Genomic DNA, 24,035 nt, shown 5'->3' with positions numbered 1-24,035 from the left:
ACCGTCCAACTCTCACATCCATATATGACCACTGGAAAAACCATAGCCTTGACTAGATGTACTTTTGTTGGCAAAGTAATGTCTCTGCTTTTAAATATGCTATCTAGGTTGGCCATAACCTTCCTTCCAAGGAGTAAGCGTCTTTTAATTTCATGGCTGCAATCACCATCAGCAGTGATTTTGGAGCCCAAAAAAATAAAGTCTGACACTGTTTCCACTGTTCCCCCATCTATTTGCCATGAAGTGATGGGACCAGATGCCATGATCTTAGTTTTCTGAACGTTGAGATTTAAGCCAACTTTTTCACTCTCCTCTTTCACCTTCATCAAGAGGCTCTTTAGTTCTTCTTCACTTTCTGCCATAAGGGTGGTGTCATCTGCATATCTGAGGTTATTGATATTTCTCCCAGCAATCTTGATTCCAGCTTGTGTTTCCTCCAGCCCAGCGTTTCTCATGTTGTACTCTACATATAAGTTAAATAAGCAGGGTGACAATATACAGCCTTGATGAACTCCTTTTCCTATTTGGAACCAGTCTGTTGTTCCATGTCCAGTTCTGACTGTTGCTTCCTGACCTGCATACAGATTTCTCAAGAGACAGGTCAGATGGTCTGGTATTCCCATCTCTTTCAGAATTAAGGAATTGCAAATCAAATGTATGAGCTATCACTTCATCTCATTAAAACTCTTAGAACAATACATAGATGTAAATATTCATGGCCTTGCTTTAAGCAGTGGTTTCTTAGATATGACATCAAAAATACAAGTAACAAAAGGAAAAACAAAGCATACCATCAAAAAAATGAACAGAAAACCCACAGAAAAGAGCAAATAATGCACCTGTATACAGAAAATACAAAGAACTCTTGCAACTCAACAATAAAGAGACTAATACCCATTTTTAACGGGCAAAGGATTTTGAGGAATATTTCTCCAAAGAAGACATTAAAATTGGCAAATATTTCACAAAAAGATGTTCAGCATCATTAATCATTAGAGAAATGCAAATCAGATACCACTGTAGCCCCATGAAGACTAAAATTTTAAAAGATAGAAAATAAGAGTTGACAAGGCTGAGAAGAAACTATGACCTCATTGCTGGTGGGAAAGTAAAATTGCATAGCTGCTTTTGAGAAACTTTTTGGCAGTTCCTCAAAAAGTTAAACACTAAATTACCATATGACCCAGTCATTCCACCCCAAGGTACAGACCCAAGAGAACTGAAAACATGTCCACACAAACACCTGTACACAAGTGTTCACAGTAGCATTATTCATAGTAGCCAGAAATAGAATGAACTGAAATAACCACCAGTTGATGAATGGGTAAAAAACAGTGTGGTTCATTCACATAATTGAATGTTAATCAGCAATAAAGAAGAAAGAAATACTGATACCTGCTACCACATGGGTGAACCTCAAAAACATCATTCTAACAAAAGAAATCAGACAGAAAAGGGCATACATTATTGATCCCATTTGTAGGAAATAACCCAAAATAGGCAATATATAGGAAAAGAAAGTAAATTAGTGTTTTCCAGATGCTGTGGGGGAAGGGAAAATGGGTAGTGACTGCTGTCAGCTATAAAGTTTCTTTTTGACGTGATAAAATTGTGCTGAAATTAGGTAGTGGTGATATTTGTCAGTTCAGTTCAGTTTAGTTCAGTCACTCAGTCATGTCCAACTCTTTGTGACCCCACGAATCACAGCACACCAGGCCTACCTGTCCATCCCCAGCTCCAGGAGTCTCCCCAAACCCATGCCCATCGAGTTGGTGATGCCCTCCAGCCATCTCATCCTCTGTCGTCCCCTTCTCCTCCTGCCCCCAATCCTTCCCAGCATTAGGGTCTTTTCCAATGAGTCAACCCTTAGCATGAGGTGGCCAAAGTATTGGAGATTCAGCTTCAACATCAGTCCTTCCAATGAACACCCAGGACTGATCTCCTTTAGGATGGACTGGTTGGATCTCCTTGCAGTCCAAGGGACTCTCAAGAGTCTTCTCCAACACTACAGTTCAAAAGCATCAATTCTTTGGCGCTCAGCTTTCTTCATCATCCAACTCTCACATCCATACATGACTACTGGAAAAACCATAGCCTTGACTAGATGGACCTTTGTTGGCAAAGTAATGTCTCTGCTTTTTAATATGCTATCTAGTTTGGTCATAACTTTCCTTCCAAGGAGTAAGCGTCTTTTAATTTCATGGCTGCAATCACCATCAGCAGTGACTTTGGAGTCCAAAAAAATAAAGTCTGACACTGTTTCCACTGTTTCCCCATCTATTTCCCATAAAGTGATGGGACCATATGCCATGATCTCAGTTTTCTGAATGTTGAGGTTTAAGCAAACTTTTTCATTCTCCTCTTTCACTTTCATCAAGAGGCTCTTTAGTTCTTCTTCGCTTTCTGCCATAAGGGTGGTGTCATCTGCATATCTGAGGTTATTGATATTTCTCCTGGCAATCTTGATTCCAGCTTGTGTTTCTTCCAGCACAGCCTTTCTCATGATGTATTCTGCATATAAGTTAAATAAGCAGGGTGACAATATACAGCCTTGACATACTTCTTTTCTTATTTGGAACCAGTCTGTTGTTCCATGTCCAGTTCTAACTGTTGCTTCCTGACCTGCATTCAGGTTTCTCAAGAGGCAGGTCAGGTTGTCTGGCATTCCCATCTCTTTCAGAATTTTCCACAGTTTATTGTGATCGACACAGTCAAAGGCTTTGGCATAGTCAATAAAGCAGAAATAGATGTTTTTCTGGAACTCTCTTGCTTTTTTGATGATCCAGTGGATGTTGGCAATTTGATCTCTGGTTCCTCTGCCTTTTCTAAAACCAGCTTGAACATCTGGAAGTTCACGGTTCACATATTGCTGAAGCCTGGCTTAGAGAATTTTGAGCATTACTTTACTAGTGTGTGAGATGAGTGCAATTGTGCGGTAGTTTGAGCGTTCTTTGGCAGTGCCTTTCTTTGGGATTGCAATGAAAACTGACCTTTTCCTGTCCTTTGGCCACTGCTGAGTTTTCCAAATCTGCTGGCATATTGAGTGCAACACTTTCACAGCATCGTCTTTCAGGATTTGAAATAGCTCAACTGGAATTCCACTACCTCCACTAGCTTTGTTCGTAGTGATGCTTCCTAAGGCCCACTTCACATTCCAGGATGTCTGGCTCTAGGTGAGTAATCATACCATTGTGATTATCTGGGTCATGAAGATCTTTTTTGTACAGTTCTTCTGTGTATTCTTGCCACCTCTTCTTAATATCTTCTGCTTCTGTTAGGTCCATACCATTTCTGTCCTTTATTGAGCCCATCTTTGCAAGAAATGTTCCTTTGGTATCTCTAATTTTATTGAAGAGATCTCTAATCTTTCCCATTCTGTTGTTTTCTTCTATTTCTTTGCACTGATCACTGAGGAAGGCTTTCTCATCTCTCCTTGCTATTCTTTGGAACTCTGCATTCAGATGGGAATATCTTTCCTTTTCTCCTTTGCTTTTTGCCTCTCTTCTTTTCCCAGCTATTTGTAAGGCCTCCTCAGACAGCTATTTTGCTTTTTTGCGTTTCTTTTCCATGGGTATGATCTTGATCCCTGTCTCCTGTACAATGTCACGAACCTCTGTCCATAGTTCATCAGGCACTCTGTCTATCAGATCTAGTCCCTTAAATCTATTTCTCACTTCCACTGTATAATAATATGGAATTTGATTTAGGTCATACCTGAATGGTCTAGTGGTTTTCCCTACTTTCTTCAATTTAAGTCTGAATTTGGCAATAAGGAGTTCATGATCTGAGCCACAGTCCGCTCCTGGTCTTTTTTTTTGCTGACTGTATACAGTTTCTCCATCTTTGGCTGCAAAGAATGTAATCAATCTGATTTCAGTGTTGACTATCTGGTGATGTCCATGTGTAGAGATTTCTCTTGTGTTGTTGGAAGAGGGTGTTTGCTATGACCCTTGCGTTCTCTTGGCAAAACTCTATTAGGCTTTGCCCTGCTTCATTCTGTACTCCAAGGCCAAATCTGCCTGTTACTCCAGGTGTTTCCTGACTTCCTACTTTTGCATTCCAGTCCCCTTTAATGAATAGGACATCTTTTTGGGTGTTAGTTCTAAAAGTTCTTGTAGGTCTTCATAGAACCGTTCAACTTCAGCTTCTTCAGCATTACTGGTTGGGGCGTAGGCTTGGATTACTGTGATATTGAATGGTTTGCCTTCAAAACAGAGATCATTCTGTCATTTTTGAGATTGCATCCAAGTACTGCATTTCGGACTCTTTTGTTGACTATGATGGCTACTCCATTTCTTGTAAGGGATTCTTGCCCACAGTAGTAGATATAATGGTCATCTGAGTTAAATTCACCCATTCCAGTCCCTCTTAGTTTGCTGATTCCTAGAATGTTGATGTTCACTCTTGCCATCTCCTATTTGACCGCTTCCAATTTGCCTTGATTCATGGACCTAACATTATAAGTTCCTATGCAATGTTGCTCTTTACAGCATCAGACTTTTCTTCTATCACAAGTCACATCCACAGCTGGGTATCGTTTTTGCTTTGGCTCCATCCCTTCATCCTTTCTGGAGTTAGTTCTTCACTGATCTCCAGTAGCATATTGGGCACCTACCAACCTGGAGAGTTCATCTTTCAGTGTCCTATCTTTTTGTCTTTTCATACTGCTCATGGGGTTCTCAAGGCAAGAATACTGAAGTGGTTTGCCATTTCCTTCTCCAGTGGACCACATTCTGTCAGACCTCTCCATCATGACCCATCCGTCTTGGGTGGCCCCACACGGCATGGCTTAGTTTCATCGAGTTAGACAAGGCTGTGGTCCATGTGATCAGATTGGCTAGTTTGGTGATATTTGTACAACTCTGCTTTTGAACTATGGTGTTGGAGAAGACTCTTGAGAGTCCCTTGGACTGCAAGAAGATCCAACCAGTCCGTCCTAAAGGAGATCAGTCCTGGGTGTTCGTTGGAAGGACTGATGTTGAAGCTGAAACTCCAATACTTTGGCCACCTCATGCGAAGAGTTGACTCATTGGAAAAGACCCTGATGCTGGGAAGGATTGGGGGCAGGAGGAGAAGGGGACGACAGAGGATGAGATGGTTGGATGGCATCACTGACTCGATGGACATGGGTTTGGATAAACTCTGGGAATTGGTGATGGACAAGAGACCTGGCATGCTGCGGTTTATGGGGTCACAAAGATTTGGACACAACTGAGCGACTGAACTGAACTCAACTGAATATACTAAGAACACACTGAATTGTATACTTCAAAAGGATACATTTATGATATGTGGGTTATATTTCAACAAAGCTATTCATTTTTAAATGTCCATATTTACTTTTTATTTCATTTTTTTAATGTAAAATTAATACATGTTCACGTAAATGTCATACTTTCAGAGTTGATAACACAAAAAAGAAATCAGTAGCAACTGCCCTTAAGAGAGCCACTGGTAACAATTGGGGGCAGGTGTCAATAGGGTTATTTCTCTAAATATTCATTTTTTACAAAAATCCTACATTTTACATGCTGTTACAATTATAAAATTTACATTACAACTGTATTACATCCTGTTTTTCTTCTTCATTTCAGTTCAGTTCAGTCGCTCAGTCATGTCCAACTGTTTGTGATCCCATGAATTGCAGCACGCCAGGCCTCCCTGTCCATCACCAACTCCCGGAGTTTACCCAAACTCACGTCCATCAAGTCAGTGATTCCATCCAGCCATCTCATCCTCTGTAGTCCCCTTCTCCTCCTGTCCCCAATTCTTCCCAGCATCAGGGTCTTTTCCAATGAGTCAATTCTTCGCATGAGGTGGCCAAAGTGTTGGAGTTTCAGCTTCAACATCAGTCACATTCTTAAGCTAGTAAATATAACTGCACCTCCTTTTTTCTTGTTATTTAGTATATGTGTGTGTGTGTGCACACGTGTGGGTGCTAAATTGCTTCAGTCCTATTCAACTGTTTGCAACCCTATGGACTATAGCCCACCAGGCTCCTCTGTTCATGGGGTTCTCCAGGCAAGAATACTGGAGTGGGTTGCCATGCCCTCCTCCAGGGGATCTTCCCGACCCCAGAGATCGAACCCATGTCTCTTATGTCTCCTGCTTTGGCAGGTGGGTTCTTTACCACTAGCGTCACCTGGGAAGCCCATTTAGTGTTTTGCTGTATAAATATAATATTTTACCACTTCTGAATCTCTGTATCTATTTTTTTTTTCACCTTGTAGTATTGTGTTTATAGGGTTTCCCTTGTGGCTCAGCTGGTAAAGAATCCGCCTGCAATGCAGGAGACCTGGGTTCGATCCCTGGGTTGGGAAGATCCCCTAGAAAAGGGAATGGCTCCCCACTCCAGTATTTTGGCCTGGAGAATTCCATGGACTGTACAGTCCATGGGGTCACAAAGAGTCGGACACAACTGAGTGACTTTCACTTTCACTATTGTGTTTATTCCTATGTAACAAATTACACCAAAATTTAGTAGTTTCAAAGAACAAACAGTTATTTTCTCCTAGTTCAGGAGTTCGGAAGTGGCTTAAGGATTCTGGCTCAGGATTTCTCACAGGAATGCTATTAAGATGTCAGCCAGAGTCCAGTCGCCTGAAGGCTGGAGCGGGGCTGGGGTTTTATTTTTAAGGTTGCTGATTTATACATGTGGCAAGATGTTGCTGGTTGCTGGTAGGAGGGCTTGTAGCTTGCCACATGGCCCTCTGCATGGCTGCTTGAGTATCTTTTTTTATGATTGGGGTATAGTTGCTTTACAATGTTGTGTTAGCTTCTGCTGTACAATGAAGTGAATCAGCTATATGTGTGCACATATCCCCTCCCTCTGGGACCTCCCTCCCAAAGTTCCCAAATGGATAAAATCACAGCAAACTTGTGGATGTCTTTTCAAGTAATGTGGTGGATATCAGCTTGATCTGCCTACTTCCGTTTCCTCAGCTTGTTGTAACAGATCCCATATTTCTCTGCGGGAACTGCCTCTCTCTGTTCTCTATGGCTCTGGTGGGGTTACAAAGCAGAATACTCTGCTCCTCTGGCCCTAGTCGCCAGTCCAATGGGAGAGCCTCTGATCTAGGCAGAGCAAATTGGATTCCTTACATGGGATTTCACACGTGGACCATGGGAAAGAAAAGGTCCTTCTTTGCTGAAGGTAGCTCCCTGAAATGGAGGAGCCCGGACTTCCCTGAAGCCAGACTACCCCTTCCCTACCAGCAGCAGAGCCCCCCTAGGGAAAGAAAAGTAGAATGAGAGTGAGACCACTGCACAGAGAGATACAGAGAGTGACCTAAAGACACCGCTCCAGCCACCGGACCCAGCCCTCCCTGAAGCAAGGTCCACCCCTCGACTGCCCAGTTATCTAATAAGTTGCTTTTATTGGAACTGGGTTTCTGTCTCTAGCCACGGGAAGCCTTGCGTCGTCCAGCATGTTTTTACACCTGATTTCTGACGGGGGCACTGGATGCTCCAGTTTCCTGGTGCATGCGTGCTAAGTCGCTTCAGTCGTGTCTGACTCTTTTCGACCCCACGGACTGTAGCCCACCAGGCACCTCTGTCCATGGAGATTCTCCAGGCAAGAATCCTGGAGCGGGTTGCCATGCCCTCCTCCAGGAGATCTTCCCGACCCAGGGATCAAATCCGTGTCTCTTATGTCTCCTGCACTGGCAGGCGGGTTCTTCACCACTAGGGCCACCTGGGAAGCCCCCTTCCCCCAGTTTTCTAGTTTGTGCTAAAAGAGAAGTGCCCCCCTCTGCGGCCCCATGCTCACATGCACGTAGTTAGCACAATTCACCCAGCCCCTAAACACCTAGGGGCTGCTGAACTAAATAGGTTCCCTGGTTTCCTAGCAACCAAGCTCCCTTTCCCCTTCCTCACACACTTGTACCCTTTGTGACGTCTCCTTTTCAAAGCTGCCCTTAATGTGTGTGTTTGAGGAAAGGAGAAGGCAAGGAAATACACACATATATTTCGCCCTGAAACCAGAGACCCGAGACCGCAGGTGAGAGGTGGCCTAGCTGATAGATTTAGCATGTTCACTGGCAGACTAAAAATAGCAGGAGATTTTGCTTCGCTGCTAATTTCTTGCTCACTTATACCTAATTACTTTTGTAAAACTAATAGTACCTGTTTTAATCAGCATGGAAAGACATAGATGACATAGACTGGGTGACTTAAAAAACAGAAATGTATTTCTCACGCTTCTGTAGGCTGGAAGACTGGAGGAGGTCGGGGCCCAGCAGGGTCAGGTTCTGGTGAGAATGCCTCCGGCTGGCAAGCCACCCACGGTGTCCTCAGGTGGCCTTTCCAGTGTGCATGTGTGAGGGAGACAGACAGAGACACAGCGCAAGCGTCCTCTTCTTCTGAGGCCGCCAATCTCATCACGAGGGCCCCATCCTCATGACGTAACCCAACCCTAATTACGTCTCAAAGGCCTCATCTCCAAATACCATCACACTGGGGCTTAAGCCTTCAAGATACAAACCTTCATAGGACGCAAACATTCTGTCCGTAAGGGAACCTGAGTATTATTCAAATATTGTTCATATTTGCAATTCACACAATATTCATAACAGCCAGGTAATAGGACAGACTATACTTACATCACAACTTATATAATAGAGGAATCATTAAGGGACTTGTCCAGAGTCACACAGTCAGAAGACTAGACCACAGTAACCCTGTTGTCTGCGGACTAATTCCATTGTCTTCTGAGTTTAGAGGTTTTTATTATCACTTGTTCAGTGATGTGCTGTGCTATCCAGGCCCCGTGATGGTTGGACTGAATAGCGTTTATGTCACTACCATTTGGCAGTGCCCAGGGACCTTTCCCTGTGTCTCAGATCCCATACCAGGTTATATTGAAATAGGTTAATAAAGAGGTAAATAATATAACAAGCGTGGCTACAGAGGGTGCGCAGCTTTGCGAGAGTAGCAGACTGGAATGTCAGAGCTACCGTTATTCCCATTCTGTGACACTGACTGTACTGGCACCTCTGTGCATCCCAAGGCTCCCCTGGAGTCTGAGTCAGCCTTGACCCCAGACTGTAGCCCTCATTCACCGCATCAGCCCATCACCAGGAGTCCACCTCCACAACAGGATGGGTATCCACCCCATCACTGTATCACACGCAACACCCAGTTAAATGTGGACCAACAGATAAGCACTGATTTCAGATAAACAGCAATTTTTTTTAAGTAGAAGTGAGATCCACTGGAGAAGGGATGGGGTACCCGCTCTAGTATTTTGGGGCTTCCCTGGTGGCTCAGCTGGTAAAGAATCCATCTGCCTGCAGTGCGGGAGACCTGGGTTCGATCCCTGGGTTGAGAAGGTCCCCTGGAAAAGGGAAAAGCTACCCACTCCAGTATTCTGGCCTGGAGAATTCCATGGACTGTATAGTCCATGGGGTCGCAAAGAGTCTGAGATGACTGAGCAACTTCCACTCACTCATTCATATGATATTTGGGACATACTTATTTGTTGCAAATTTGAATTTCAGACTCAACTGGGCATCTTGTATTTTTATTTACTAATTCTGGCAACCCTGCCTCTTATCTGCCTCCACTCCTCATGGCTGGCAGAATAAGCTTTTGAAAATGCTAAACTGATCTGTCAATCTCCTGCCTAAACTCTTCAATATGTGCTTTTACTCTTAAGAAAACACCCAGCTCCTTAACATTAAGCCCTGCAGGATCTAGTCTCTGAAGGTAAATATTTTGGCTTCTGGATCCAAACTGCTTGGGGGCTCGTTTTTAGTGTCCTACTCAAAGGAGCCTTCCTTGTATTCAGATTCTAATTGAGTAATCCTCCTGTACTCGCTGATTCCTTTACTTTTCCTGTTATAGCCCTTGTCTGTGTGTGAGGGGGTGGGGATCAATTCTTCCACCTGTCTCAGGTTTCCAAGTAAGTGGACCACTACTAGGGGAACACTCCCGACCTCCTGCCCTGCCTTGCCCAGGGAGCTGCAACTCCTCTGATCGGTGGGTTTGGGAGAAGGAACACCTGGTTGGCTAGTCCCTCCACCTGCAGAGTTGGCTGGTCTAGACCTCTACAGCTGCAAGTTAGGCCTGACGGGGCAGGCTTAGCCTCGTGGCCTGAGGTTTTGGGAAAAGGGGTGATAAGTGCAATTCAGGGCATAAACAAGCCCAGTTGGCCATACCTCTGTCATAGCTTCTCAGCCATGAAGATGATATTTTTATCTACATTTCCTTCTGCACCTCTTAAAATTTCTAAACCAAGGGGAGAAGGGGGTGGTGATGAAGGGTAGTGTGTTAATTGTTAGCCTTCCAAACCTTCAATAGCGTTCACTAGAAATTTGTATTTGTATGTTTCAGTTCAGTTCAGTTCAGTTCAGTCCCTCAGTCGTGTCCGACTCTTTGCAACCCCATGGACTGCAGCACGCCAGGCCTCCCTGTCCATCACCAACTCCCGGAGTTTACCCAAACGTGTGTCCATTGAGTCGGTGATGCCATTCAACCATCTCATCCTCTGTCCTCCCCTTTGTATGTTTAGATTTATTTATTTACTGTGCAGGGGCCATGACTGTTTTATTCGCTGTTGTATCCCCAGTACCTTACCACAGGGCTAGGCACAGACTTCTACCTTTTCAGTCTTCTCAAATATCTGAGTGATGGGATGAGCACAGTGCTGTTGCCCCCATCGCTCTGAGCAGGGCAGGCCCAGGCCTGGGGTGGGAGCCGAGTACTGCCTCTGATTACCTGGTGGCAGCTGTCGGGCACTTCTGCGTTGTGAAGCGCCCTGAGGCTGTGCCCAAGCTCATCGTGAAAGTGCACTGTGATTGATTAGTATTGCCTGCCACACTTGCCGGTGAGGTCGGTGTAGGGCAGCTGGCACAGGTTTGTCCACCTGGGCTTGGAAGCACGGGCTGTGATGTCCCCACTAGATGCACCCACTCGCAGCAAAGCTAGTCTGGCAGGGCTGGCCTGCTCTTGTCCTGTGGCCATAGGCTCGGGTGGTCGGTGACCCCTGCTGGGCTCGTCCTATAGCTGAGCCGTCCTTGAAGAGCATCCCTAGTCCCCTTGCTCCCGGCTTCCTCCTCGTTCCCACTGGGTCCACTGGAAGCCAGCAGGCAGCACCTCCAGAAATCATGGGAGGGTTTCCTGCAGTGGGAGGAAACAGGGCACACTGGCTTCAGTGGACACAAACTGCAAACAGGACCTTTCATGAAACGGTCAGTTCATCTGCAGTCCAAAGACTGCTTTTTTTTAAGACTTGGAGTTCTACCTAAGGAAAGTCTCCTGAGCGTGACCTTGATCTTGAAGTTGGTAATATTCTGGCTAACATGGTCTGCTTTCATCAATTCAAGCCAAGCTACTTGCTTTGGTTTCTGAGATTTTTATCTGTGTGTTTGTGCATGGTCTTTAGGGGTGTGCGAGCGTCCCTGGTGGCAGTCCTAAGGACACACATGTATGGAGCTCCCACCCATGATGGTCACATGATCCTTCATCACCTTCCAGCCAGTCTCTGCTCTCCCACGACTTTCCCCCAGGCTCTCCAGGGTCTTAATCATCATACTCACCGCATCTCATGCTTTAGGTCTTCTTTTCCCATCTGAGAAAAACTCAGAGTTCCTTGGACTGCAAGGAGATCCAAGGAAATCAGTCCTGAATATTCATTGGAAGGACTGATGTTGAAGCTGAAACTCCAATATTTTGGCCACCTGATGCGAAGAACTGACTCATTTGAAAAGACACTGATGCTGGGAAAGATTGAGGGCAGGTGGAGAAGAGGATGACAGACGATGAAATGGTTGGGTGGCATCACCGACTCAATGGACATGAATTTGAGTAAATTCCGGGAGTTGGTGATGGACAGGGATGCCTGGTGTGCTGCAGTCCATGGGGTCACCAAGAGTTGGACAGGACTGAGCGACTGAACTGAACTTCCCATCTGAACTTTATGGGCCTTTGCATTTCTAACGCTGGCTATCACCTATCCCAGCTGGGGAAACTTCTCCTAACCCAGTGGTTCTCAATCATGGCTGCATATTAGAATCACTTGGGGAGTTTAAGCTGTTAAACATAATGCCCAAGTGGCACCCAGACCAACTAGATTAGAATCCCTGGGGATATAGCCTGAGGTGCAGTACTTTTTAAATCTCCCCAGGTGATTCCAACTACAGGCCAAGGTGAGAACCCAGCCCTGTTGTGGACATTTACCAATCACCATTCAGAGATTCAACTATATAGTTTAATATATATAATTACATAGTTAAAAGCAACCTCTGACTTTCATAAGATATGAGTGGGAAGAACCTCAGAGGCATCCAGCGTTTATAGAACAATGTGCCCCCAATATGCAGATGCCCCCCAACAAGGGAAAAAAAGAGATTCTGTCCTCAAACAACTTTGGAAAATGTGTCATTCTGCATATTTCTTCAGAATTGCAACACAAATGAGCTCCAAAGGTTCTAAGAAATGCCACAAGGAGAAAAAAGGCAGCAGGAATCTGTTTAACTTGACCTTAGGTTTCCCAAGTGTATTTAAGGACAGGAATTAACATTATCTCAAGGACCCACTGCAAAACACTTAGTCCAACTCTCTTTTGGTGACGGTGTGAAGGGGTTAAATGATTCAAATCCCTGAACACTCACCTGGGGGTACACCGCCCTGGGATGAATCTCTGCATAACCGAGGACGGGATTCGGTTTTCTTTTAAACAGCTCCCATCATGGGAAAGGCTTCCCTGGTGACTTAGATGGTAAAGAATCAGCCAGTAATTCAGGAGACCTGGGTTTGATCTCTGGGTTGGGAAGATCCTCTGGAGAAGGGAAAGGCTACCCACTCCAATATTCTTGCTAGGGAATTCCATGGACAGAGAAGCCTGTTGGGCTATGGTCCATGGGGTCGCAAAGAGTCACATGGGATTGAAATTAAAAGACGCTTACTCCTTGGAAGGAAAGTTATGACCAACCTAGACAGCATATTAAAAACCAGAGACATCACTTTGTCAACAAAGGTCAGTCTAGTTAAGGCTATAGTTTTTCCAGTAGTCATGTATGGATGTGAGAATTGGACTATAAAGAAAGCTGAGCACTGAAGAATGATGCTTTTGAACTGTGGTGTTGGAGAAGACTCTTGAGAGTCCCTTGGACTGCAAGGAGATCCAACCAGTCCATCCTAAAGGAGATCAGTCCTGGGTGTTCATTGGAAGGACTGATGTTGAAACTGAAACTCCAATACTTTGGCCACCTGATGCGAAGAGCTGACTCATCGGAAAAGACCCTGATGCTGGGAAAGATTGAGGGCAGGAGGAGAAGAGGACGACAGAGAATGAGATGATTGGATGGCATCACCGACTCAATGGACATGGGTTTGGGTGGACTCAGGGAGTTGGTGATGGACAGGGAGGCCTGGCATGCTGCAGTCCATGGGGTCACAAAGAGTCAGACAAGATTGACTGAACTGAACTGAACTGATGGGACCGGATGCCATGATCTTCGTTTTTTGAATGTTGAGTTTTAAGCCAGGTTTTTCACTCTCCTCTTTCCTCTTCATCAAGAGGCTCTTTAGTTCCTCTTTGCTTTCTGCCATAGGGTGGTGTCATCTGCATATCTGAGATTATTGATATTTCTCCTGGCAATCTTGATTCCAGCTAGAAATCATTTAATCTTATTTTCAGTTTTAACGCTTGCCAAAGGTTTGAGGGTAGACTGGCAGTGCCCTATACAGTTTTCATTTTTCTGATTCCTGCAGTTGAACATCTCATCTCATGCTTGGGGCTTTTCCTATTTCCCCTTATATGAAATGCTTATTACATTTGTCCTAATTTGGGTTCCCCTGAAAGAAGACTCTCAAAGACTTGAGTGCAAGTCATTTATTCAAGCAAAGGAGTAAAGATGGTGAGACAAGGAAAAGTGAAAGAAAGTGAAGTCACTCAGTCTTTTCCAACTCTTTGCGATCTCGTGGACTGTAGCCCACCAGGCTCCTCTGTCCATGGGATTCTCCAGGCAAGAATACTGGAGTGGGTAGCCATTTCCTTCTCCAGGGGATCTTCCCAACCTAGGGATTGAACCTGGGTCTCCCACATTGCAGGCAAATGGTTTACCCTCTGAGCCACCAGGGAGACAAGGAAAAGGAAAATCAAAACAAACAAACAGTGGGTATGAGGAGGTTGCTGCTGTGGGCACCCTAGGCTCCATCCAGCTGGGACCCTCTGAAGAACCACGCTGGATACTTGCCAACAATGTCCCACAAACAAATGGAGAAACTGGGCTATTTGTACACTATCCCTCATCCTCATTGGCTGAGGGCCATCTGTAGGCAGATTCAGCCATCAGCCCTTCCAGTTTGCACTGCATCTAAGTTGAACATCTCCCATGGTGCCGGAAAGAACGTTCAGACCCAGAGAGAGAGGTCCCCACATGGGGGTGGGAACCAACTGTCTGTCGCAGCTGCTGGTAAAGCCAGCGGAGTCCACAGGGAGGGGGGCAGGATATAGCTACAACAGCCTTTTCTTTATCTGATTTTCAGGAGTTCAGTGTATTTTCTAAATATTTCTGTGTCAGTTACTACCACTTTGTCATCTCCAATCCATCACCTTTCTGTTCACTTTGTTTATGGTATCAGAAATCTTTAATTCGGTTTCCATTAATGCCATCAGCTATCTACTTTAGGGTTTTCACTTTTTGGCATCTTAAGAAATCTTTCTCCATTCTGATGTTACAAGAAATAGTCCACCCTTTCTTCTAATAGATGTAGAGCTTTCCTTTCCATATTTGACTTTTCACTGCCAAAAAGTTTTTTTGTTGTTGTTGTTTATAGAACAAGGTATAGATCTCACCTTAGTTTTCCTCATGTAGCAAGCCAGTTTTCCAGAGACTGTTGAGGAATAATCCATCTTCCCCTCCAGGCTATGATGTCCGTACATACAGTGAGCTCTCTTGCACAGACCGGTTAGCTAGAGTCTATCCATTTGGCATCTATTCAGTTTTTCAGGGCTTCCCTGGTGGCTCAGAGGGTAAAGAATCTGTGTGCAATGCAGGGACCTGGGTTTGATCCCTGGGCCAGGAAGATCCTCTGCATGGCTACCCACTCCAGTATTCTTGCCTGGAGAATTCCATGGACAGAGGAACCTTGAGGGCTATAGTTCATGGGGTCAAAAAGAGTCAGACGTGACTGAGCAACTAACACTTCACTTTTTAATTTCTTCAACCCAGTCTTTATTTTGACAATTATATTTTGTATATCTAGTATCTTTGGTTGACTCTCCTTCAAAACCACCAATTCTTGTTTTATACTTTCAGTGTCTTACTTAGGAAGAGCTGACTCATTTGAAAATACACTGATGCTGGGAAAGATTGAAGGCAGGAGGAGAAGGGGACGACAGGATGAGATGTTGGATGGCATCACTGACTCGATGGACATGAGTTTGAGCAAGCTCTGGGAGTTGGTGATGGACAGGGAGGCCTGGCGTGCTGCAGTCCATGGGGTCGCAAAGAGTCAGGGATGACTGAATGGCTGAACTGAACTGAATTTAGGATTAAGATTCCCATTCACGTCTGTCAGTAGGTCTCCTCATGCTGCTACAGATTGTTCTGTTTGTGGTTATTCTCTCACAGTACTTGTTTTCTTAAATTGCCCCGTGAGTTTTGGCTGGGCTTATCTTCAATCCTTTGAAACCACTCACCACCTCCCCTTCTGAGGTCTAATTGGGAAGAGTAGCAAAAGCCAAGGCCTGGTGGGTGTGGGGATGGGTGAGACACATCTTTCCGTGGATGGCCAAGCTTAATGACACCCATTGTTCCTTTGAGTGCCTCCCCAAGGACGGCCCCTTCTCTCATTCCAAGATCCTCCTGGGACAGCCACCCAGTTTGGCCCATAGTGGCCAACCACATCCCAGCAGAACTGTCTCGTAACCTGCCACCTCTGTCTACCCATGCCCCATCCCCACCCAAGACTTTTTTCTAAACAGAACATCCCAAGATCCTTCAATAAGTCCTCATGTCATGGCTTTCAAACTCCTGATTAACACCAACGGGCATATCTTAATTCATCTTTGTCCTTCTCAAGATGTGGCATCCAGACCAGAATACAATGCTCCAGGGGTTTGTAAGATTTAATATTTGACCAGGTAAATATCAAGGTAAGGTTGTAAAAACTTCTTTCTGTGTCCTTTCTTTAAACCAGCAAGTTTTTAGTGTATACTTTAAGTCTTAAGTCTCAGGGGAAATTGTAAGATGTGAGAATATTATCCTAGCAAACAAGAATGAGATTGTTCTAGTCACAGATTGAACAGCAAGGAAAGAAGAAATGGAGATGGGATGGTTAAGGGAAGAATGCATAGCAGGCTTCACGGACATGTGTATCATCACTACGGCCAGCCACTGTGGGGCAGAGAAATCATGAGGATGCCAAGGAGGAGACACGGTGAAATGTAAAGAAAGAACGAAGGGTGTGGGCTTACAAACGTGGAAAAGGAAGATTCTGGGGTTTGGAAAATTCCAGAAAGAATTAAATTCAGAAATGTGAAACCTTGAAAACAAAGTGGAAACATTCATGAAATTTTCCCATTCATTCCTGAGGGCAGTTTTGCTTTTTCTTACTTTGTTTGTTAAGTTTTTGGTTAGTCCTGTCTTTCTTTCTTTCCTTATTAGGTCATGTGGTACAGCTTGTGGGATCTAGGTTCCCAGACCAGGGATTGAACCCGTGTCCCCTGCAGTGAGAGTGCAGAGTCCTAACCACTAGACCGCTGGGGAATTCCCTGAGGGCAGGTTTAACAATGAAAAGAGAATGGATTCTCTTTTTAGGTGAATGAAATTCATCACATAAATTATTTGCCTATTGCCTTCCCAGCTTCTGTTCTGTAAAAATGTCTTTTAAAAACTATATAATAAGGACATTTCCATGTAAAACTGTTAGAGGAAAGCCTGTGATTAAATCAGGGACTGTGCTTTTGGCAGATAAAACCAACCTGTATTGAGATTTACGGATGTTTCCATCTTCGTGTGTAGGAGGAGACAAGATGGAAAATTTTATTTAAAAAGGGAAAGAATTTTATTGTTGGCCAATTCACGCCACCCTCTTGTAGATCCAGGTTTCAAAGGTGTGAGGGCTTATGTGTTCATGGAATGAAAGAGGAAGAAATGAGTAAATAAGTGAAAAATAAGATGAAAGAAGAAAGTAAGAGGAGGAGGAAGGCAGGAAGGAAGAAGGGAAGCGTGTGAGCAGCACGATCAGGACTCGGGATGTCGGTGCTCGGGAGACGCCATCGGGGCCGCCCCGCTGCGCCCTGTGGTCGGAGGAGCGTCCGACAAGCAGGCAGATGCTTCTGCGATCCTTCTTCTGTTCCCCCGCCTGCTGGAGCATGAGAAAGGAGATGGTCAACATTTGCAAATTAATCAAAATCATGATGAGATGTTTTTCTCTATCTTACCAGGATTCCTTCTTTAAAAGGTATTTGATGTGTTCTCCTCTTCTCTGTGAGCTTCCCTGGTGGCTCAGATGGTAAAGAATCCGTCTGCAGTGCGGGAGACCCAGGTTCAATTCCCGTGTCGGGAAGATTCCCTGGAGGAGGAAATGGCAGCCCACTCCAGGACTCTTGCCTGGGAAATCCCATGGATGGAGGAGCCTGGCGGGCTACAGTCCGTGGGGCCGGAAACAGTCGGACACGACTGAGTGATTTCACTTTCACTGTTCCTCTCCTCTGTACGCATCCCTGTACCCACTCCAGGTCCGCTCTCTCTCTCCTGAAGCCACTCCAGCCAGACACTCCCCTTCTTTTTAAGGGGAGTGTGCTTAAAAGCAGGTAGAGGGCATCCCCACTACCATGCCACCTGACAGGATACCCAGCGACCTCCACTTTGCTAAGCCCAACCTGGGGTCAAGTCTCACCCTGATCTCTCTGACCCACTGGCAGCAGTGACACCCAGCTGACCATCTGGAATTCTACCCTCGCTGGCTGTTCCTCCTGTAGCTTCTTCACTGGTTCCTACTCATCTCCCTGACCTCCAACCCTGCCCCAAGGCTCAGTCCTTTGTCTTTTCTTTTTGTATCAACATTTGCTTCTATCTACATATTGACTTCCTGATTTTCTTTCGATTGACTGTAAGTCTTTAGAGAGTGCTAAAAATGATAAAAGTTACGCACGCCTGTGATAGAATAAAACTTCCCTCTCTGAAAATATCATGGTCACAATGCTCAAACCCATAAATATGTTACTGCTATGAACTGAATTGTATCCACCCCCCTGCCTCTGGGCTTCCCTGGTGGCTCAGAGGGTAAAGAATCTGCCTGCAGTGCAGGAGACCCAGGTTCGATCCCTGGGTTGCGAAGATCCCCTGGAGGAGGGCATGGCAACCCACTCCAGTATTCTTACCTGGAGAACCTCATGGACAGAGGAGCCTTGAGGGCTACAGTCCATGGGGTCACAGAGAGTTGGACACAACTGAGCAACGAGCACTTTCTATGTTATAGCAGCCCAAGCAGATGAACCTTACATAACAAAAGGAACTTTGCAGGTGTGATTAAACTGAGGATCTAGACATCAGTAGATTATCCTGGAATAGTCAAATGGAGCCAGTGCAGTCAAACAGGGGAATGGTGATTCCCTCATAAGAGGAGAGGGCTTCCCAGGGGGCACTAGTGGTAAAGAACCCGCCTGCCAAGCAGGAGACATAAGAGACACGGGTTTGATCTCTGAGTCAGGAAGATCCCCTGGAGGAGGGCACGGCAGCCCACTCCAGTCTTCTTGCCTGGAGAATCCTGTGGACAGAGGAGCCTAGCAGGCCACAGTCCATGGGGTTGCAAAGAGTCAGACACGACTGAGCGACTTAGCACGCATAAGGGAAAGGCAGGAGGGCTGGAGTCAGAGAAGATGTGAGGGCAGAGACAGAGATCCCAGAGAGATCTGAAGACGTGATGGTGCTGGCTTTGAAGGAGGAGCGCATCAACAGTGAGAGACGTCGTCCTGGCAGATGCAGGGGCGGAGAGACGCTGAGATGTGTGAGGAGGCCAAAACCCCAAAGTGTTAGTGGTAGCATTCAGGGGGTGGGTCAATGGGTGCTAACTTAAAATTCTTTCAACTTTTCTCTGTGTTTGAAATTTTAAAAAATAGTATGTTTTGGAAAAGCAAAAAGATAGGTATATATTATGATTTTTCCAAAATGTCTGTTATTTCGCTTCCAGAAACAACACGTTGTCTTCTCCTTGCCTCTTCCCTCACAAAGGCTTTGAATTTCTGTGTAAGTGTTTTGTTTCTGCCTCTTTCCAGCGTGTGGTCCCGCTGGTGCTCGTATTTTAGAAAGCGCCTGAACGCCGAAAGGTAATCAGAGCCTGCCGAGGCTGAAGTCTTAACCTTCACATCAACAGTAACAAGCAGTAATCAGCTGGGTCAGCTAGCCTGAGGATAAAGGTATGTAACCCGCGGAATGCTAAATGCAGGTGTGGAATGCTAAATGCAGGTGTGCCATGAACCAGCTTATAACTTCTTAAGCCGGAAAACTGATCACTATCCTGACTTCAATGGGAAAAAAGCAGGGGGGCGGAGGGAGACAGAAATTGATGTAACCTTTGAGAAGAACCAGATTCCACTCCTACCTTTATGAGAAAATCCCCATTTTTATGGGGAGTACTATTGGGCAGTGAAGAAACCAAGCCGTGTCTGGGGGCCTTACCATCCAATAGGGAATGAGATCAGGAGAAAATCTGCGGCTCTGACTTCTTGAGTTAGAAGTCTGCCTTTTTGTGTCTCTTGGTAGCTAAAGAAGCCATCGTGGAGAGGATATGGGAAGGACCAGCTTCTCTGGAAAGTTCTTTGATACAGGTGTGGGGGTGGAGTGGTCATGGGTTCATATATTAGCTGCTGTTTCCCATACCCCGTGATGACATCTCTCAGCGGAAAAACATAGCCAGCTGTATCAAGCAAAGGATGTTACAGCTGCCCCAGTGGGGAGCCCTGAGGAAACTTAGGGTGGAAACAGGATGCCTGCCATCTAGCAGTCAGCTGCTGCAGCCACCCCCAAAGATGCACCTGAGGAGACAGAAAAAACACAGGATCCAGCCCCAGAGAGCTGAGATGCGTGTCAACGGAATGACCGCAATGAGCCCAGACTCTTGCGTCTTCCCATATACATGCTCTTGTCGTTTAGTCCCTAAGTCGTGTCCGACTCTTTGCCACCCCCTGGTCTGTAGCCCACCAGGCTCCTCTGTCCATGGGATTCTCCAGGCAAGAATACTGGAGTGGGTTGACGTTCCCTTCTCCAGGGGATCTTCCCAACCCAGGGATTGACCTCGCATCTCCTGCTTGGTGGGCGGATTCTTTACCACTGAGTCAGCAGGGAAGCCCTCCCATATTCATAGAAACGTGCTAAATTCATTAACCTGTGATGTCTGGTTTTCTTTAAATAGCAGCTGCTGCTAAGTCACTTCAGTCGTGTCCGACTCTGTGCAACCCCATAGACGGCGGCCCACCAGGCTCCACTGTCCCTGGGACTCTCCAGGCAAGAACACTGGAGTGGGTTGCCAGTTCCTTCTCCAATGCATGAAAGTGAAAAGTGAAAGTGAAGTCGCTCAGTTGTGTCAGACTCTTAGCGACCCCATGGACTGTAGCCTACCAGGCTCCTCCATCCATGGGATTTTCCAGGCAAGAGTATGGGAGTGGGGTGCCATTGCCTTCTCCATAAATAGCAGCAACCTTCTGATATTCTGACTACCTGGTCTTTGTTACAAAAATGCCTATATATCCTGGCTCCTCCCTTACCTCTTTAGAGCAGTCCCTGTCTGAGAGGCTGGGTCCCAGGCTTAAGCTCTTGGTTTTGTCCACCAAACAAACTGTAAGTCTCAACTTTCAGGTTGTGTGATTTTTTTCCAGTAGACACTTTTTTACTCTACATTTTCCGTCACCATTGTTGCCTGGTGAGGGCAGGCTGAGGCCTGTGGGTTTCCTCCTGAGGAGAGAGGCTGCAGAGAATTTCCAGTCCGATTTTGAGCTGTTTGGATTTCTAAGCAGGCCTTTGAGATGGTTGGATGGCATCACTGACTCGATGGACATGAGTTTGAGTAAGCTCTGGGAGTTGGTGATGGACGGGAGGCCTGGTGTGCTGCAATCCACGGGGTCGCAAAGAGTCGGACACGACTGAGCGACTGAACTGAACTGGACTGAAGCAGGCCTTTGACATTCATGACAGAAAAGCAAAGGTTTTCATTTACAAAAGCTGTGCTTTTTGAGAGAGAAAAAGAGTTTTGAGGTACAAACTGTTGCTTGGGGTATCAAAAACAAAGATCTGAAGCACTCAGGGCAAGCAGTTTTCAAACCACCGCTATTTTGCCGGGAGCTGAGACTGCCAGCAGCTGTCTTTGGGTAAGGCTGAGCCTTCGCTGCACACTTGCCCTCTCTGCACCTCAGCTTCCTCAGCAGGAAACAGAATGTAAAGCACTGACCTGGCTGCCTGGTTGTCAGGGTTACGGATGTTTCTGGCAGCCTCTGGCTCCCATTGTTTCCTTCCCTGTGTGCCCAGGGCCCTTCTGAAAGAAAGGAAAAAGCAGACTCTGTCTTGGCCGTTTCATAGTCTATATGTAATGAAATGAGAAAATTGCATTCTCCCAGTCGCTGGTAACTAGAATTCATCTTGAACAGAATTTTATCTTTTTGTTTGAAAAAATAGTTTGATTAGTTCTTGGGGTGTGTGCTGTTCACTGATGTTGCTGGTTCTTCTCCTTCTGGCAGATGGTAGGATATGCCACCTGCCCTTGAAGTCAGGTGTGGACATATGAATGGAAGTGACATGTGGGGGACCTTATGAGCCAGGAAGTCATTCTCCACATTCTCTTTCCCCCACCGTGTTGACAGCAACTAGTGGAGTTCTCAGTGGAGGAGCGTCCTTCAGCTCACGGCCTTGAAAGACGATGACGCAGAGCAAAGGTCCATGCTGACCTGTAGTGAACAACGTCACAAACAAGAAATGACCTCTGTTGTTTTAAAGCACTAATTTTGGCAGGGGCTGTTTGTTACCACAGCATAACTTAGCCCGTCCTAACTATCCCATCCTTAAGGTGTCAGAGGAGACTCCAGGGCCTGGGTGTAGATGTGATGGCCCTGCATAGGACAAGAAGGAAGAATGTTTTCCCCGGTGATAGAAGAAGAGCAAGAATACAGAACTGAAGCCGGCAGATGTGGAAAAGCCGTGACACTGGCGTATGCCTTTCCTTTTCGCAACATTCTCCACTGAAATGAGACTTCAGCTTGTCCTTCACAGCAAAGTCCTGCTTTTCTTTGGCCACCAGATTAGACCGAGAGGATGACGTTACCCAGGAAAACCCAGGGCACTGAAGAGACTTTCAGATTTGAGGATGATTTCATGCTGATATTTAGCCCCATTGATGAAAATAACCCTTTGTTAATTACGAGGGCTTGCATTTTTGTCAATTTGCCACCATCACGTAATTAAAAAGTCATGAGAGGTGACCCTGGGGTTGCACCTTGTAGGTTGATCAGACCTAAGGTGTGGGTAAAAAGAAGCAGAAAGGCTTATGGGTCAGCATTCTCCAGCCCCGTCACACCAGGGAACCGCCTTCCTCGTGACCCTGCCAACTGCAGACCCACAGGCTGTGACTTTCACGGATCACCAGAGACAAAAAGCCCAGGGGTACAGAGCCTGGATGCTTTGACACCTTGCCATCATCTAACTGGATGGTTTAGTTAGTGACTTAACCTCTCCGAGTATCACATTCCTGTCTGTAACAGATGGAAACCACTGTCCACCTCATAGGGTTGTTATACAGAATAAATGAAATATTGCATGTAAATTGCCTACACTTAGTGTTACCTACCCACTCCAGTGTTCTTGCCTGGAGAATCCCAGGGACGGGGGAGCCTGGTGGGCTGCCGTCTATGGGGTCACACAGAGTTGGACACGACTGAAGCGAATTAGCAGCAGCGGCAGTGTTACCTGGCTTATACTAAGCTTTCAATAAATGACATGTTACCTCTTTGAAGAATTACTTTTGATGACATTTCTTTCTCCTTGCTGATTTTATCACATTATCTTTATTATGGAGTTTTATTCATAGAAAATCAACTAATTGAGGCATTAGGTCCATTTTTAAATTGGTATAGGCGACATAAAGTGAGATTTGGAGAGAAAGGTGGAACTGATTTCCTGCAGGTAACAGACCTTCTGCACTAGTTAGAAGCATTGCTGGTCATCCAGTATCCACTTTTCCCAAGCGTACGCTGAAGTGTACATGTCCTATGTGGGCCTGCACGATCCAGCACCTTCCTACCTGCCACCACCTTACCACACGCATGCCTGCTCGTGAGCTGTGCTCAGCACACACTGGAATAGTTAACATTGACAGGCTTCACGCAAAACTGGCTGCTTCCCAGGCCTCTACTTTGTATCTCAAATGTTCTTCCATATTCTCTGTCCTTTGCTAAACCTGCACATCCTCCAGAATGAAGCTTAGCTCGCACCTAGGGTGTGTGGGTACTCAGAGGCTGACAGATCCAGAGATGAGTGGAGTTGGACCCGTGATAACTGTCAGTCACCCAGACTGGTGATCCCCACAGGCCAGTTCCTTACCCTCACTAAGCCTCATTTCCTCATCTACAAGGTGTAAAAGTGTTAGTCTCTCAGTCATGTCTGACACTTTGCAACCCCCATGGACAGTAGCCCACCAGGCTTCTCTGTCCATGGAATTCTCCAGGCAAGAAGACTGGAGTGGGTTGCCATCCCTTCTCCAGGGGATCTTCCCAACTCAGGGACTGAACCTGGGTCTCCTGCATTGGAGGCAGATTCTTTAGCGTCCGAGCCACCAAGGAAGCCCCACAAGGTGTGAGGACAATGCCTCTATCTGGAGCAGTTACGAAGATTAAATGAGATCCTGAGGGGGCAAGCCCAGCAGTGCCGATCACGTTGCAGGCCCCTCCCAGTTCTGTCCCCATGAATTCTCCTGTGGGGCTGACACCCTCCCCCCCACCACCCCGAGTGCAGGATGGAGGCAGACACTTCCAAGCAGAAGGGCTCCCAGCCTGATGTGTGGTCTGTGCTCCCGCGGGAAGCCCGTTTTCCCAGCTGTTC

At 46.0% G+C, this 24,035-nt stretch overlaps 1 long non-coding RNA gene across 1 annotated transcript; it reads left to right on the top strand.

Annotated features, from left to right (window-relative positions):
• Positions 1–7,941: 7,941 nt before the first annotated feature.
• Positions 7,942–22,761, top strand: LOC145539367 (uncharacterized). Its single transcript, XR_014077743.1, has 4 exons — positions 7,942–7,999; positions 15,932–16,090; positions 19,229–19,369; positions 21,683–22,761. It is a non-coding gene; the product is annotated as an uncharacterized LOC145539367 (long non-coding RNA).
• Positions 22,762–24,035: the final 1,274 nt, after the last annotated feature.

This window comes from Giraffa tippelskirchi, chromosome 2 (assembly GCF_054371585.1).
Source record: "Giraffa tippelskirchi isolate mGirTip1 chromosome 2, T2T-mGirTip1v1.2.pri, whole genome shotgun sequence".
Classification (NCBI taxonomy): Eukaryota; Metazoa; Chordata; class Mammalia; order Artiodactyla; family Giraffidae; genus Giraffa; species Giraffa tippelskirchi.
Note: the sequence above shows the minus strand (reverse complement) of the source record. Positions and strands in the feature narration are given on the sequence as shown.